The 19,043-nt window shown below is 36.6% G+C and overlaps 2 protein-coding genes across 3 annotated transcripts in view; one reads left to right on the forward strand and one right to left on the reverse strand.

Moving 5' to 3' along the window:
* Positions 1-19,043, forward strand: part of CTNNA3 (catenin alpha 3) — a 548,079-nt gene that overhangs the window by 219,489 nt on the left and 309,547 nt on the right. The gene's annotated exons all lie outside the window — the stretch shown is intronic.
* Positions 1-19,043, reverse strand: part of LRRTM3 (leucine rich repeat transmembrane neuronal 3) — an 89,516-nt gene that overhangs the window by 65,491 nt on the left and 4,982 nt on the right. The window lies entirely within an intron of this gene.

The following is a 19,043-nucleotide window of genomic DNA, read 5'->3' on the forward strand; positions in this document are numbered from 1 at the left end:
AAGTAGGTGTTCTAGTTTATCCATCTCCTTTTTAACCTTCTCAGCATTTGTATAGAAACACAGGCACATTTGGTTTGGTTTTCTTCTGCCTCTTTTGGGAAATGTCCTCACTGTTTCATGTTTGACTTTGGCTGATGTCTTTTCTACACTTGTGCCTGTGGACAGTCGGGGGAGAGGAGACATGAAGTCTCACCATACATGTATCTTTCTCTGGGGATCCTTTGCTGCTTTTACAAAGTGTCAATACTCAGATGAATTTTGCAGGTAGACTGATGAGTGTCTGTGTTCTATTATGGATTTATGTTTATGGGGGCAGGTGACTCAAATTAATGAAATTTCAGCCAGTTGCTTAAATCCATTCCTGAGTCAGCCTTAGTTAATATGTTTGTCATGACTGATTTTGAGCATAGTTGCAGATGCTGAGGCTGAAGACTTGCCCTGAAATCTGCAGAAGGCCATGGGACATTGTGAGGCATGCTGCTTGTTGATAGCATTAGATTATTTTTTTGATACTATTCCAGTTTAACTTTAGAAATACAAGACAGGTGATACAAGGACAAGTGGGAGCAGTATTTTTAGTGAGAAAAGAGAATGTTTGTGTCATTATGCACACTGACTAGTGAAGAATAAGCTCCCAAACAATTAGAGTTAAATGTTTTTCCATATTGCTTTGCTCTAGAAATTTGACCGAATAATTTCCTAACATAATCTTAAAATTATTGCCAATAACATATCCCAGAGAGAATAAGGCAAGACAATCTTTAGTCTTATTTTTGCAGTGAGATGCATAAAGCTATATAATGAAATAGGATTTTGAACCACAGCAAATTTTGGACTCATATGGCAATCGTGTTCCCTCCTTTCTCTCACCACCAGGTGCTGTTTTACAAGTACATAACATTTTACATGCAAGCAGAGAACAGCTGATTTATTACAAAAGTGAGAGAATATTTAACCTTCTAGGGGACTGTAAGGACAACATTAGCACAAATACATCTAATCTTGATCTGATAATAGCAGGCAGATGAACTAACAACATTCTGTATTACATGGAAATTTCTGTAACCTAGTTGCAAATGGTTTTTCATTTAAATTTTGTTTGCTTAAATTGATTACAAAAAAGAAAAAATAAACCCTGCTCTGTTGGCACCTGCAAGACACATATTTCTCTGTTTTTTTGTAAATAAAGGTCTGCATTTTATTGACTATGAAAATTGCAGTATTTTTACTTTTGCACAAGACAGCTAGTTTTCTGAAGCTTCTCTCTCAACAGGTGTGTTATAATGGCTTTGTATTTTGAAAAGGTATGCCTTTTCTAGATACGTATCTACAAATAGTTGAAGTACGTTAAGAACAAACACTATACAGAACTGTGAAGGGAAAATATATATGAACAATGTTCAAACCAGAGCTAAACTTTTAAACCCCTGTTTTAGCCACCTAAAGAGAAATTGCCTGTGGAGACCTGAATCTTAAAAAAACCCCCTATTAAAGTAGTCATCCAAATGTTATTTTAAGAACATCCATCACCTCATTCAATTTGATGGAATTAAGCAGGACTATTCATACTACTAAGATTTTACTGTGTCTAATTTAGATGGATGGATGATAAGAGACTTCATTCATAATTGAGGGATCGAGTTTGCTCCTGTGAAGTTAGGTGTTGTTGCCTGTCCTTTCCTCTCCCACATACCTCATGCCAGTAATATCCCTCTGGAATAGAAGTTAAGGTGCTCGTGTTCGGATTTGGTAGCTATAAGCACACCTCACCTGCTTGTATTTTTTTATGTGGATTAGCATTCAAAAGAAGTTCTGTTTAGATTATAGTGCCATGAAGATATCTGGAGATATCACTTAATGGTATTTAACTATTGTAATTAATAAGCAGTGGCTCCTATTTTCATATATGTAAGATGTATAAAAATATGTTTACTTAGAATGTGTTAATCTATGGTGTCTCTGTGGCATAAAGAGGGCAAATTATCTTTTTAGTGAAAAATAGCTCAGAATAGACAGTATCAGTTTTTGTAAGATGGCATTTTAATAGGATAGCAAAAAATGTGACTGATCTCATATATGTGTTTTATAAACAAATAATTTATATAATGTTATTTTTCTTCTCTTTTTACTCTAGTATGGAGGCATTCATGCATGGATTGTTAGAATAACAGATATTACTTGAAGTAAATACGCCTTTATCTGAATATTGGCTATGCTTGTAAACTTGCATGCTATCTGTGTCTAGTATTACATACACTTCTATTTGCCAACCGTAAAATAAATAGATTTTAATTTTTGTCATTTACATGCTTTTGTGTTGTACGTCAATAAGACTCTAATAAAATTTAATTCTACACCCATTACTGAATGGCAGTTTTTAACATAGTAAGTCTTGATTTTCATATTCATCTCACTGATTTCCAAAGGGAAAGTGGAAGAACTGAATTCTCCCTACAGAGTGATAGCTTTGTAATAAACTTTTCTAGATTTAATCCAGTGCATATGAATGAAGATAACAGCTGTATCTTTACACTCTGTTAAGCCTTAGTGCTTTGTAGTATGTCTAGCCTAATATAAGCACATCCTGTTGGAAACTAGCACTAAGCATAATTAAATCGGAGAACAAATAAATTAAAGATAACATTATGTGGTTGACCTGAACTCACCAAAGAGGAGAATTCAGAACCACCGCTGGAAGGTCCTTCTTACGCGTTTCCTGGGAGCTAGTGTGGTAGATACTTGAAATATTGCAGATAGCTGCTTTTTATCAGTCTCCTAAATGTCATGTCAAGTAGATGTGGTAAACGGGGGCTAAGTGCTACTGTCTTAGGTGCTTAAAAGTAGCACCAACCCAGAAAATAATTTTTTTTTCTAGAACAGCTTTACCACAATAGCTAATCAGTACTGTCTGACATGGTAAAGAAGAGCACATTGACAGAATTTATTTGGACTCTCAGAAAGACTTTGCTAGGGTTCCTCATAAGAGCCTGTGTAGGAAGCTAAATAGTCCTGAGGTGAAAGGGGAACTACTCTTCTGGTGTGGGGAATGGTTGGAGACAGAAAACGAAGAGAAGGAATGAAGTGTCAGTTTTCCACATGGCAAAAGGTTAACAGCAGGGAGACCTCAGGTATTCAGGTTAGATTCATGCGGTACAATCTGAAGTCTCTGTGAAAGGGAAAATGGCAAAATGTGCAGATAATATACATATGTTTAGGTCTGTCAAACCTAGGAAATGCAACCACCAGGACCTTCCAGACCTCAGCAAAGCTGGGTGAATGAGCAGTACCATACCAGGCAAAATTAATTGACAAATGTAAAGTAATGCCTGTTGGCAATGGTAGGAATAATTTGAACTATAAACATCTGCTGTTAGTATTTAAGCAAAGTGTTAGCAGTGAAAAAAGTATGTGGTGTCCTTCTGGACACTGTGTTCAAAAGGCTTGTTCAGAGTACAGCGATGACATAAATGGACTTACATGTGATAGACTAGAAAATACACTGAAAATTAATAAATGCCTCTGTATAAATATTTCATCTGTTCTCCTGAGTCTATGTTCAATTCTAATTATGTAATATCAAGGAAGATTAGTTGAAACAAAAATGGTTTGGAGCTTGCTGAGCAAAATGTTTAGGAGCATTTGATTCAAGGGATAGGGAATTGATTTTAAAATGGCCTATTCAAATTTTTTTATTCACAGGCCATAATTCATCTGTACAACTTGCTGCCAGAACTCAGTAATGTTAAGGTTTCAGTAGAATTTCTGTATAAAAAGATTTCATTTCTAAATGTATAGTGAGAACACTTACAAGTATGTTGTTTAAAATGAAAAGTATGATACGTGATCCACATGCCTAAAGGGATAATATGTTAAGGGCTAAGACAGTAGCATCTTTTTCTCTAACTATTGTAGCCTGCCTTTTATTATTATTTTTTTTAAATATGCACTTCTACGTGGTGTTAGACACTGGCTACTCACAGCTAGAAAGCCTGATAGGCAGGTCTAGTATGACATTTCCTAGTGTGATTGTGATATCCTTAGCTCAGGACAAAGCACAAATAGTTAAATGCCCTGTATATATATTCCTTCAGTTTATGAGGTATTGCAATTGTCTGTGCTTCTGCAAATGCATCCCTGAATTTAAGGTAGATTATTGTATCATGTATCATCATGATCTGAGCTTTTTAAACAGAGTCACAGTGGGATTAAAGAAAATAATATTCATGATGATGTTTGTTTCAGTTTGAGTTTCTCTAGAGCCATAATCTCATTAGTATTCCAACTCCTTTGTAATGCTAATGTGGTCGATGGAAGTTGGAACAGAATTTTCAACTTGTTGAACACCACTTATACCCCCTCTCACCTGCCATCATGTTTTGCAGGGAGAGATGGAGAAAAGCAGCATTTGGCATTTTGTAGCTGGTCCCCATTTAGGAATGTAGAACTCTCCTGAGCTACTTCTACTGTAGAGGATGTGGTTTCTTCATGCAGAGGGTAGGGTAGCACGTTCCTTGGTGTAGTCTGGTTCCTTCTTGATAATCCCCTGTTCTTTCTGCATGGGCAAGCCTGGCTCTCTGTGCTCAGCATGTGTCACTTTATTATAATATTTCTTATAGTAAAAAACCCCCAACTTTTTACTATTTCTTTCAAGTCATCTGGTTTTTGGATGTCACATCTTTCATTTCTGTATGTATTATTAGTGGTGAAGAATAATACTGATGTGTGGTCATTGCCAGGATAGATTACTGCTTGTCTTTATTTAAGCTGGATTTCATTAGTTTATCATAGACAGGTGTGTTTCAATGCTACTTGTTGGTACTAATATAAATACTAGGATCAAAATGGGTTGCTTTTGAACAGTAAACTTGGATCTTTTGGAAATGATAACCACAACATCAGCATGCTCTTGCTAAGTCATGTTGGGTAGGACAAATAGTAGGAATCAATACATAAGGATTAGCAATGAAACTGAATTTTGTCTGGCACTATAAATACAAAGTTATTATTTCAGCTGTTTAGATGCTAAATACAAAATCTGATTTTAGTAATTTTCTCAATTTATAGAAAGTATTCATCTGAATAGGCATTCGCAGTAATAATTTTACAATAACCTGACTGTACATGAATCTCTAAGCAATCGTGTATTCACATCAGATCATGAGCCACTTTAGAAGGAATAGCCATAATTCACAAAGTGGAATGAGTCTTTTAAAACTAAAAAACTCAAACTCTGCATTTATTATGGTGGTCGTAATTGCTGCAATGGATATTGTGAGAGTTTTAGTTTGTTTATTTTATTGGAAGATATACAGTAGTTTTCAATGCAGCGTTGTTCTGCTGTCAAGCATTATGTTTCCCTAAAGTTCTGTAGGCCGCTATCATCTGGTTTATATTTGTCAATGTAGGGGGAAAGCCTGCCAAACCACAACAGGCCTACGTGATTTCTGTGGTGATTATAAGCTCTGAGTAATTTTATTTTATGCTCTGACAGGCTATAGATCTTCAAGCAACACTTCTGAAAGTGCACTATTATGGGATTAAGGTTATATCTTAACTAAAATTCTGTACCTTTCTAAATTCAGATGGTAGTGTCTGGGGTTGCCCCCTTGCTCTCCTTGATACATAAGCCTTCGTTCTCACTTCATCTGACTCATGTTTCCTACCCAATTCCCACTTTCTTTGTGAGTAAGAAAAAACAATAAAGTAATATTAATGAATAAACTTTAAAAAATGGAGTAAGGATATAGAAGGAATAATATATAATTTTCGCTGTATAAAATGAGATTATGTTAATCTGACAAGCAAAAATGTGATCAGCACTGCTGCTGAAGTAGGGGCTAGACAGTAGCTAAGATGAAGATGTAAATTTTACCATGTATGTTGGGGTGAAGGTAGTTCCCATTAGGCTTTCCTGAACTGCAGCTAAGAGCTACATAGTTTAGGAGAGCCAGACTCCCTTGCACATTTAAAGCTGTTTGGCACATCTGAGAATTACAGCATACCTGCCCTTGGGAAAAACCTATAAAGTTGCTCTGATGGTTGTGAGGCACCCATCACTGTGTGTGATGGGTGTTCTTCCCACTCATCTCACAAAGAGGTCACTGTTTGAAAAAGTTCTTAAAATGCAGTGAGGAGTAGCCCTTTTCCCAAGTACTGATAATGTACAACATTTATGTGAATACCAGTTTTAAGGTATAAACAGAAATGAAAATCCACTCTGGCTTGATTAAAAAAAGTTGTGCTGAGTTGGGTGAAATAGGCAGTCATACAGATCTTGGTCAGAGCTTGGGGACTGGCAGTGGGAGGCTGAGCATCTGCTCCCAATGCTGCCATAGTCTGTAAGGAAACCAGATCAGGTGTCTTTTCTGTATAAATGGCATTAATAATGTCTTGTAAAGTGTTTCAAGACTCTCTAATGAAAGGTGCTTCAATATTTTTGTTGTTAAGATTACTTTAAGGAGTGACATTTATTTCTAATTACAACTAATTAATTCTATTATGAAGCAGTTGAATGTTATAATCTTTAATTTATTAATTAATAGATACCTGACTTGATGAGCTGTTTATTTTCAGTTAGAAATTCCTGGAAAATTAAGTGGAGTTTTTTTACATTTGATACTAAAACTCTAGTAAGAATAATAATTATTTACCAGATTGATGAGTTTTATTTCTGCATGCACCAAGCAAAGAAACAAAACAAGAGAGATGTAGTTCTCTTTTACTTTGTTCTTGTTGAGGGTATAGTTTAGCGGAAATCTTGGTCTTTATGTCCTTATCTACTGCCTTCCCAAAACATAAACAAATGTGAAGGTGAGCAGACAAACATCACAACACATATTTGCCTTACTAGGGGACTGACTTGACTTGGAAAAGTAAAAATAATTTGATGTTTTGTGGCCTCCTTTGGTTTCGGAGGAATTGGGGGCCGGTGGGCAGTAGCCTGACTCCTCTGCAGTGGCACACTGCAGCGTGTCAGAACATTGCCTGTGTCTGTTGCCAGACCTTCCCACCTGGAGTATTAAACACAGGAAAGACAGTGATATAAAAGATTTACAGAATCCATTACTGAAAGCCATCAGCCTGTAAAACTCAGAAACAAAAACCCAACCCTTTCTACAGTGTGTGTGGGCACTAGATTCCTCTCCCTGTGGAGGATTTGGGACATGACATAAAGGGTATTGTCAGCTGTTTTTCACCTACAGGTCAAGATGGCCTGAACCCCCTGAACCTGATTTCTAGGAGACATGAAGAATCAATGGTGCGATCTTTCTTTCCACTGAACAGATTGGCCTGCTTGCCCTCTTCTACAGCTTTTGTGTGTAATAGGAGCTAGTGAGTATTGTTTAATCAATCAAGCCTTTGAAAAATAGAATGCAAAAAGGGCTGTTATGATGAAATCATCCTTTCTCTGTAACACTGGCTTCCCTCGCACCTTCTACAGTCATAATGAATTTTCTAAATCTTAGACCAAATGATTCTGTACATTTAATAAGGGACCATCATTTCAACAGGAATAACATTGCATGTCACTTTAGCGTAACGCATGTCTGTGAAGAGCTATGTAGAGTGTAGGCCATTTGTAGTTTCTGAGTCTGTCCCTCAACAACAGTAGCATAATGTTTCAGCTTCTCCAGCCCGATCCTCATGCTGTACAGAAATGCATGGATGCTATGGAAAGGCACACTTCAACTGCTATACGTTGTGTTGAGAGTGGAAGGTGGCATGTTAGGCTTCTTTTCCCTGTCCCCTTCCCTCTCTCAATGGCTGTGCTGAAAAGCTGATACTGAGAAGAGTGGATTTGTTGCAGCCATCACAAGTCATGCTTATTTAGTGAGGAAATTGTTAAATGCTAAGGCCTCTTGTCAGCATGATACCACTGTCCTACTTTCATACTGCTGATTTACAAACTCCAGCATATGACAGTCTTCTGTAAAATTCAGCTAACCTTTTGGAATGCTTTGATATATGAATTAGTTATGAAGATTAAACTTTCTGAAACACCCTTGTGGCTTTATGGTAACCATACCCACAAAGTCCTCCTGCCATTCTTAATAAGCTCTGTCTTCCTTTGAGTTTTGTGGGACGCTTGTCCTTTGGAAAACTCTTAACCGGTCTTGAGTTCCAGTGGACCAATCTGAGTTGAACACAAGGAGAGAATGAGGGTACAAGAGTGATTTCCTGCTTTTTAATAGCAGTAGAGTTTTCTGCTGGATTCAGATGGATGGCAAAAATGAAGAGATGAGTATACTGTCCTAGCCATCCCTCCAGCCCCAATTCATCCAGTCCACTGACAAGAAATTGAGGGTTTGAAAGATAGTCTGGTATTGCCTACTCAACATGTCTTCTTGGGGAGGTCTGGGGACTTACTGTCCTGGCCATGATCAAACCAGGAGGCATTTCTTTGTTACAAAAGCAGATAGCACCTATGGTGCAAAGTTAATGGAAATTTCACAGGATTCTTAGTGAAGATTTGAAAATCTCTCTCCCTCATTTATTTGAAATCAAAACTCTGTCACATTTATTCCAAGTAGGTAAAAATATGTTAAATGCCTTGAAATAAATTTTGCATTAGGGCTGGGGGAGATGACCAGGGGTCTCAGGAAAAGAGCTTTTTTAACTCGTGCCACGCATTTGCTTCTTTGCTGTATTTTACTTCAGTCTCAACTCTGCAGCCTGAAGGCTGCAAGCCTGCAATAAAATTCCTAAAATTATAAAAGCTTAAAATGAAGTGAAGGTTAATGGTCACTGGCTTCTTTCCCACAGGCTCTGCAAGCTTTGATTTCTGGAATGTTAATAAAATAGGAAAGCATAAGGCTATTGCTGTTACTTATTGTTCTTCTTATAGTCAGTGTTACTACTATCACGTAAAACAGTACTTCCTAAAAAATAACACACCTGAGCTGACAGTTAACCTGAGAAAGCTAATGCTACTGTTGAAGACCCTGGAAAGTGCACTGTTTTGTCCATTAAACAAACTCTTAAACAGAATGAAACCAGCGGAAGAGGGATGTGCAGTGATTCTTCACTGATCTATGTTGCTTCAGTGGCATAAAAAGAATGTAAAGGTATTTGCAAAGGTTACTGGACGGCCCTGAACACCCATTCAGTATGGTTTTTCCAATAAGGGGTCCTTTTGCAGGCTGCACCATGGAGGTCTACTTGAATTCGCCCATTAGAAAGGAAAATATGGCTTAGAGAACAGCTTCTTTTCAGTCATTTTTTGTAGGCTCATTGGACAGCTGAATATAAAGCAGATGAGACCTAACATATAGTCTTTCTCTGAAGGATACAGAAGTTCATCAACTTACTGAAGATTTCCCATACTCCTTGAAAAAGATACATAGGTCAATCCAGTCAAGGTATTTGACTAGAGGTCTTGAGTTAGAGGTTTGAATTAGAGGATCATTTTAGAGTACTGTCACAAATGATCCACATTAGCTCTGGGTGAAGGTCCAACATGTGAAGGAACTGAGTCAGATACAGTCAGACCTGAAATCGAACTGAAGAGGTTTCATTTTCAGGTATCCACATGTTTTACCATTATTGAGTAAATGAGCCTTGTAATTATCACAGTGATTTTTACAATGTATAAACAGAAATAGGGGAGGGGCTGTGTTTTCAAGTGTCCGCTAGTTTTGAGTGGTTGACTGGGAGGCATTCTTTTATTCCAGGCCATTTTCCAAACAGCTTAATGCCTATACATCTTCAAAGTTAGTATTCCTTTGCAAATCCCCTTCTTCTTTATCTTACTTACATTAGCATGCAGCACCACTGCAGTGTGTTAGCAAACGCTACATAGCAGGTGGATTTCCACTTTCAATCCTGCTCCATCCTCTGCCTGGCACAGGTTTTCTATCCGCTTTTGCAGTTCTCCCAGTTACCCTCCCCCTTCAAAGCTGTTAATGTGTTCTTCTGAATTCATTCAACAAAATTGGACTTAGATTTATGCTGGAAAGAACATGCAATAGTGTTGTTTATTTTTTCTTTGTGTTGGGGATGCAGAGAAATGGAAGAGGAAGTATTAAATGGTATAAAACAAGCATTAAATTGAATGAAGGCACAGGTAAGGGGCAGAGGCTACAGATATTCAGAAGGGATCTCTATGAAAATGAGTGTTTTATTTGAAACCTTTTAAAAAGGGAAAGACTCCTTGTTCCAGAGCGTAGATTGGAAATCTTTGATTAAATCCTGAAACAGCCCTATTAAATAGACTCAAAGTGTTCTGTGGAGAAAAAAGGGATCATGGGTTATTCAGCTGCAGTTCTAAGAGAGCCTGTTATAACCATGCATTTTAATTAACCAGATCAGCTGAAGAAATGTTGTCTATATACTGCAGCATAGCTGTCCGCCTTGAAAACTATCCTATCGATAAAAGAGGACTTCTATTTGTAAAGGCCTTTCTAAGTACATTAAAAAAATGCATTTGGGAGAGATTAATTAATAATTAAGCTAGTGTGGAATTAACCTTAGGCAAATCTGCTTCCTTTTTGCAGTGTAGGGACATGTCCTGTCTGTCATATCCATATAGTGCCCCAATAAAGCATTGACACAAAAAAATTCAATTCTTTGTAACTAATCAGCATGCTGTTATGGCAAGGCCTATAATTTGCGATAACTTTTGTTTTCTCGTGCATAACAATTTTTGAACATTATGTTAATTTTCACTTAAAATTGATAGGGTAGCGTTCCTGCAGGAGGTACAAGTATTCAAAACTGCTTTATTTGAGCTTAAATCACTTCACTATATCTCATTTTACTTGTTGTTTGATCAATGAGTCTTCTCTGCTGGGGGAAGTAATTCAAAACTATTGTGAAAATGTGTCTAACATTTCTTTGTTGCTGAAAGCTTGCTTGCTGTTGGAGCTGAGGTTGTTTGTAAAAAAGGCTTCGCAGGGGCAGAACTTGGTAGACTTGGTAGAAATTCAAGGGCATCTGGTACACTTATATAAGGCCTTGGATTCTCTTTTTATTTCTGGGAAATAGATAACCAAAAGAGAAGAGCACAGACTGGAGGAAAGAAAGGGAGTGGAATGGGAGAGACAAATCTGAAAAAAATCAAAATAATGATACTTTTCCTTTCTATGAGAAGTGAGCCTGATATAGGGGAGTCTTGCAATTGGGAAATCCCCATAATAACCTTCCTTAACGTGATAAGCACATACAGAAAATCCTGCAATCTACAACAAGGGTGAAAATTCATGAATCCTGATGTTGCTAAATTGAAATTAAATTTGCAAGTTTCGGAGAACAGGGATATGTTCCTCTGACTTCATGTCTCCCCCTGTCCCACTGTAGTAGTTCACCTGTAGTTCTGTAAACCTCTTTCCATTGCTCTTCTGAATTAATTCAAATAGAGGCTCTATCCAAAATCATTATAAAAATGATAAGCCCAGGCATGCTGTGCAGTCTGCCATTAGTGTTCATATTACTTATTTGAAAAATTAAAATGCTGGACAGTTAGCCTAAAATACCATTTTGACAGTTTCCTCTCCCCTACCTAAGGCCTTATCACCCATTCAACTTAAAAGACAGGCTCTTCTATTTTGATTTTGAGGCAGAATTTTGGTACCAGGTGAACTTTGTTATCAGTTTTGGATAGCCATGCTGCTGGATGGCTGAGGAAAGGTTTGGGAATATGGAATATGTTTTCAAATGAGCTGCTGGGACTGTGCAAAAAAGTTATCAAACAGCTATAGCAACCTCTGTGCAGAAGATGTCTTGAAGTATGAATCAACAGCCGGTCACAGCTGGTTAGAGTGTCACACTGGCTATTCTGGGAGCCTTCTAGGTTAGGGAAGAAGGTCATCTCTCTTAGAAATGACTGTCAAGCCCCAAATATTTACACATGCACGTTCACAAACAAGATTATTTTGATATCTTTTTCTGTTGATACTGGAGTGTTGACATAAACGTGGGACACTTTCTTAAGTATATGAACTAGGTGGAAATATTGAGTACTTGTAATAAATTCTCACTACAGAGTCTGTATGTAGGAGCATTTTCTTTTCATCTTCTCATTAATGAGTTTGAACCATTAACAGCTTAGAGTGCTGAATAAGGATTTACATTTAATTGAAGTCCTCTGTTCTTAGCTGACAAAATGTATTTTACACACTTGATGGATGTAATTAGTGTGATGAGGCTTTAAAAGAAATTGGCTTTGTTAAATTTAGAATTTGCCATGTCAGTTTATACATGAAGTGAAAGCATACATATCAGTAGTTCTGTGGCTTTGGAAAAATGCATTTTATTATTATTACTGATATGTAGGCACTTTTAATTTAGGATACTGTTACAGTCCAAATACAGCATGCTTTCAGATTTGAGAATGCAATCTATTATGTTATGATTTCAAGTTATTTTGTACTGCTACAAGAGATTTCTTACATGTCAGAACTTACCATTTTGTGCTATGGCTACAGACAAACCTGTATCCTTTGGATAGCAAGGAATTGTGCATAATTGTTTAAGTTACCGTGTTTTATTAAGCTTTCATAAAAACAAACCTCCATGACTACTGCTGGACTTTAGTACATGCAAACTGAGGGCAACTGCATACCACTCACAGTCACTTTTTCCGCTACAATGTTACTTCTTCTGCTCGGCCTGAGAGGCAATAACTTCTGACTTTAAAATATTTCGAGGTTTGTCCTAAGAAAGGTCATATGCAAAAATGAATAAAAAAGTAAGAGAATGTTGAGACACTATAGCTGTGTACTGTAGGCTTCCTTAAGCTGTAAAATAAACACTGGATATAAGTTCAAACTCTCAGTGAAAAGAACTTGGTTACTGGCAATTATGTGCAGACTGCCTCACAAAGTTTATTGCTTCCCCTGTGGCAAACAGTTTATTTTTGACATACATATTTTAAAAATAGGAAGCCACTTATGCAAAATATTGAAGGTATAAAGATTCCCATGACATGTGCTCACATCCTACAGCTCTCTTCCCCAAAAGAATGGAAGACTGGTGATCAGTATCAAAATGCCATTTGCAGCAAAGCATATGGTTGGACTTGAAGATCTTAAAGGTCTTTTCAAACTGAAATGATTCTATGATTCAATATACAGGATTCTCATTTAGAATGTTAGAAGTTTCTTTCCATATTCCCTGTGATTGTGACTTATTCACTAAGAAAAATGAAAAATTATTTTTGTCTTGCCAGCGTCACTAGGGATGAATAGAAATATGCTGTCCAGCATCATGTATGTTTGAAATAAATAGTTTTTTTAATGAAGGACAAGTTACTGTCTAGTAATTGGAGCTTCTGAGCTCATATAATAATACTGCTAGTTTTTGCTGCAGGCCCACATTTTGCATCAGTAGCGTAGCCTGGAAACTGTTGTTAAGGATAAATGAAAGTAGGGAAAACTAAACATTTAGTCCCAAAAGTACAGAGACTGTTCATGATAGGTACAATTAGCCTTAGGAAAAGTTCTCACTGAATGGTTTCTATCCCCGTCTGTTGTGATCCTTTGTTGTAAGGTGGATAATAAATATATTACACTGTGAGTCACAGATGTAACATCACATGAAATTCATTTTTTAATTGGAAATTGCTATTATGTGCAATGCGTATGTATTCTGGATAGTACAGTGTGATTCAGGAGAAGCTGGCTGGTATGAAGTAATGTATATTGAAGCCTGCACTGTTCTGGGGATATGACTCATATTACAGATGGCTGGAAGGCTAATACTGTGATAGAAAAGTGTTATATTACAAGTAATAGTGCACTGCTAACAAAACTCTGATGTGCTGGAATGATTATTTGATGTTGTTATTTTTTGAAGAGTAGAAGATGATCCTTTTCTCAAACTTGGGCTAAATATTTTTGTATAAGATTACTATGATTGTTATTAGTGAGGAATGTGAGGAATAAACTCATCTGGTTAAAAAACAAACTACAGAATCTGTAGCTGTTTTTTAAATAGGTGATTATTTTTCCTGAGGTCAGTTAATTTTAACTGTGTGCCAGGAATTAGTGGCAGTCCCTTTTGTAGTAGGTCAGGAGGCCACTTCCCAGTATATACCCTTTTTCAGTACGCATCCCACTCAATGTCAATGAGATACATCTGCCACCATCTGCACATCATTGAGGTACAACTGCTTCCTTCCACTGGCAAGAAAACTTGCCAAAGTCTCTGGGAAGGTAATTTTTTAGACTAGCTTCATGAAGCTGGTTCGAGCACTTCATAGACCTTACAAACAGTCTTGTTCAAATTTCAAATTCTGGGGAGAAGGGGAAAGGAGATAATGTTCTGTCACAAAGGTTAAGTGCTCAACTATTGCAAGAAGTGGGTGGGATCTGGGTGTTTAAATTCCCTTTTGCAGCTTTGAAAATCTTTCCTATAGTCTGTTTTAAAATAAACAGGATAATCTATAGGAAACTGAAAAATTAGTAACAAAACACTAATTAAGATGAAGTCTAAAGCGTTTTTCTGTTTGACTCCAGTTTGCATTTTGTAAACTGTATTCCCTTTTTTATACTTTTATCATCTGCGGCTTTTGCACAACTTACCACAAGCCAAATAGATGCTTCTGCATCATGTGTGTTTAGAAAAAAAAAGAAAAAGAAAAAGAAAAACAAACAAGAAAAAATGTGTATGCTAGAATATACATTATAAAGTCTGTATTTTGGAGTAAGGAATCCGTTTATGACTGTTGTATTTTCAGTGGCTCAGAGATTGTATGACTAATGTATTATTATTGCTTATTACCTACACTCTAGCAAAACACATGTTCAGTCTTCACATTTCCTTCATCTACACCTACTTTTAATCTTGAGGGCAATGAAGGGAAGAATTACAAAGGCAATTAGGATGCCCAGCTTCCATTGGAGATCTTGTTTTGTACCTTTGAACATTTTGTGCACGTTTTCTCCCCTGAGTTACAGCTGAACAGGAAGGGGATGGTAATCGCATTACATTATTTTTGAAGTTGATTTGTGAGTTTTGCAGCCTTTAAGGAAGTGGAAAATATAAGTGCCTGATTTAAAATCAGAACCATGAGTTCTACAGCACCAATTATTGTAGACACTAGTTGAAGAACTGGTATTCAAACATTCAGTAAGTTGTTCCTGACCATAAAGGGCATGTGCAAGACCTAATAACAAACCCCATGTTTTGACATGAAGCACAAAATAAATGCCAGGAGAATGTACTCAGCTAGAGTAATGTACATGTTGCCAGTTAGCAGTATCATATTCCTGCAGATGTTGAAAATAATTATACAAGAAACAACAAAATCGTAAGATGAAATATATTTTGATTATTCCCATATCAGCTCAGTCGCACAGCTTCATAAAAAGGTGTCTTATGTTATAAGAAGGTATTTTCTCCCTCTCATTAAGTTAGGTGTGAAATAGAAGTTTTTTGTTAGATGTTTAAAAATGCCCAGAACCAGAGTAGCAATTTTTAAAAAATAGATGCTTAAAATACTTTCAAGAAATGCACAAACATTTATTTAACATTCCAGTTTTGCTTTAGAATGTGATTTTAGCTCTTTTAAAACCAGTTGTTTAACTTGTGGAAAAACTGAGTGATCTTCCCTAACTTTTTACTAGCACTGTAAGCCATATGCAGTCCTTTTCCTGAGTCTTTTCTGTTTTCCATCTCTCTGTATAATTATGCACATGAACAGAAGTGCCCATAAAAATGCAAAGTTTTCATATAGTTAGTACATCACACTATGGGATATAGTGTAGGTATAATACGTGACAAGTATAGGAGGTACTGCTGGATTTCAAGTGGGAATAACCAATAAAGGCTGAGTTCACGATGACAACTTCTGCAGGCTGCTGCCACTATCAACATGTTTAGGGTTTTTTTCTTTCAGCATTAATCAGTTAGGTTCCTGAGAGACCTAGCTAGTTAAATGGTTTTTTTAGATTGAAGAAGAAAAGGATTTGCACACAGACTGGGCAGATGATTTTCTCAAAGGTGTAGTGAAGCAATAAACCTTGTAATGCATTTGTCCTTGTTTGGAGTGTAAGTAGATGAGTAATTAAGATGTTTTATTTTCATATGTCCTTATGATGTATTAATAAAGCCTGGCTGTGCTGCCACAAAACGCTTTGAGAATTTGCAAGGTTGAACTGTAATTATGAAGTCCTACATGATCTCAGTGCTACTGCTAATGTTGAAGTCATAGAAATTTAACATTCAGTCAAGAGTGTAAGCTGTGACATGTAGTCAGTGTATTAATTGCACAGGAACATAGGAAGGGAATGGTTTTAGTGGTTAAGAAGACATGTTTGAGGGCTTTTTAGAGAACTCTTTTTCAAGTTTACATCTCCAGTTGTTCAGTTTCTTCTTGGCAAGCGAAAGAGTTTGTGAGAAACAGTAAGAAACTGTAAGTAAAGAATGAAATATTTTGTTTTGTTAAAGAGTTTGGTTGATTTCAGTAATGAAGAATCCTAAACTTGTGATTTTTCACATGAATATAAAATATTTCCTGTAATAATTTCAGTAAGTTTCATTAAGCTGATTAGAAAGAAAAAGTTAATGAATAGGGATTAGCTGCCCTTTTGTCTCTTTTCAGTAAGCAGTGCTCATTCTTACATTAGAATGCTAATGCTATGGTCATGATAGTCTAACAATACGAGCAAGACAAGAATTGTAAGGAGATGTGATTTCTATGATGGGTTGGTCAAATAAAGGATACTGCCTACTACTTGCAAATCTTTTTTCATTATTGCTTTTACAATGTTTGTTCTTGTTCTAAATGAGATTTGCAGTTTCTCTGGTAGGTAAAATGTTGGCCATCAACTCACAGCTAGACATCCCAGAGTGTCTTGAATAAACTCCTTTTTATTACTTTACAACCTCCTTGGTGATCTGTTCATAGCTGTTGAACACAGTAACTTTTTACTACTTTTGCGCCCTACTGTGTTCCATTCACTGTTATGCCAAGAAATAGTTTGGCTATAACCCTGAGGATCACATCAAAATCCTATACTGTACCACTGTGATAACACCCATTCTAGAAAGCCTAGCTAGGAATAAAAATCAAGGCTACATGTCATGGACTGATAGGTGGCCTCCAAATACACCTAAGTACATAAAAAGTAGAAATATGACTGTATTTCATTCAGTGTGGAGTGAAATGAGTTCTTGTGCATCTTCTTAAGGGAAACGAAACGTCTGTTATCAGTAGAGCTATAATCCTGATTTCATTGGCTTATGTCATTCATGGTGGTTTAAAATTACTGCCAGTACCATTGGCATAGAGTTACTTTGAGACCTGAAGTAGTTACTGCAAAACATACCAGAGGTTGCTGCGAGCAACCTCTGCCCAAACAAATATGCTGCATGTTCATGTCACTGGTGAGTTTCCCATTGTTTGGCTTTATTATTGCTTGTGAATTTGATCTTTCATCATTTGCTTCTTGTCCCTTTTGTACATTGTGTTTTTCTGAGATGAAGCTGTTACTTTAACTTGTTCCCAGGTGGTGAGTGCCCTTTCTTTTGATGTCTAATAATATCTTTCTCTAGTTACTGTAAAAATAAACTCAAAATTTTTATTTTATTTTTTTTTTAAATCTTCTGTTTGGAAGTTGAATGAGTTGTTTGTAGTCTGAGTTCATTTTATAGTATCTTAAAGTCACTTAGTGGTGTTTTATAAGTAATAAGTTCTAAATCAGTGGCCACAAATTTGTTACAGCTCCTGTCCTTGCTTGCTTATTATATGATTCTTGCCTTTTACTGACAGTAGTGACTTACACACTGGATAGACCATTTCTTGTTAGCATTCATCTACTCTTATTTTGTCCACTCATTCACTACATTCAGGTTATGACTCCTATACACAGAGATGAAGTTAAAATACAGTTGAATATTTAGTACACTGAAAGGATTTGATGCTATCATCATGTGATACAGAAGAATACAAAATAAAAAGGCAAACACATCTATATGTGAATTGATATAGACAATAGATAGCTGTGATTAAGCTAACTACCCGCTGGATGTCACTATTGTTCCACAGAAATTCATCTAAGAGATTATTTATCTAGAGTTGGGTGGCTGACAGCAAAGACCTTTAGCTTGCAGCAAACTGAAAATGTCTAATTGTGTTTGCAGGAATATTGTACATTTATGTTCATTTTGCAATTGAATTTTATATCAAGGTTCACTATTTCATAATAATAAAAAAAAGAGCATTGCCAAACCTTAAGCTGTGATGACTGTTTAAGTGCAGATAGTGAGTAATGAAAACCTTCCAGCCAGTAGAGAAGCTTGCATTCATTATACTCGAGCCACTTGTTCTCATTATTATTCTCTTACTCTGCAATTGCTGGAGGTAATCTCAACACAGTGAATGAACATTACCAGTCTCCTTGAATTTGCTTAGTACATTAGTTATTTTCTTTTTCCAAAGTTGTGCATTCTGTGTGGTTTATTATTCTGAAATACCACTTCAATATTCCAGGAGCTAGGTCGTTTAGTTGAGAGGTCAAGTAGTCCACTGGCTAGGAGGATGTCTTGGTGTGAGGAGACTGGATTATATTCCCAGTACTCAACTGGTATTTGATCTCGAGCAAATTACCTCAAATCTGTCATGTTTATTTGCCATCTTCTGTCTGTCTTCTCAACATCCCTTGTAAACATTTAATGTAAGAGATTGTTGGAAGGTGTTTGTACAGTAGCTAGCAGAGGAAGTCCCGACTACTTTTAAGATTTTTGGGGTGCTACAATAAAATGAAACAGTCTTGTTTGGTGATTCCACCTAACATTTGTCTCAACATTGTTTTAATATATGTAGACTGCAAAACCAATGAAAATGAAAACAAGCATGGAAGAGTGCTGCACTTTGTCTGTGGCTTGAAAAGCCCTGGTCTTCGAGTGGTAGCCCCAGAACACCATATATGACTCAGGAAAAGGAAGAGAAGTTGATTAAAAAAACCCAAAAAACCACAACAAAACAAAACCCAGACACCTTCAAAATGCATTGTTGCTCTCCTAAACTTGGAATATGTAGGCAGCATCAGATCCATTAAGGGATAGCCAGGTCATTAGAGGCACTCAATCATATCTCCTTCCTC

The sequence above is a fragment of the Ciconia boyciana genome, chromosome 8, assembly GCF_034638445.1.
Source record: "Ciconia boyciana chromosome 8, ASM3463844v1, whole genome shotgun sequence".
NCBI lineage: Eukaryota > Metazoa > Chordata > Aves > Ciconiiformes > Ciconiidae > Ciconia > Ciconia boyciana.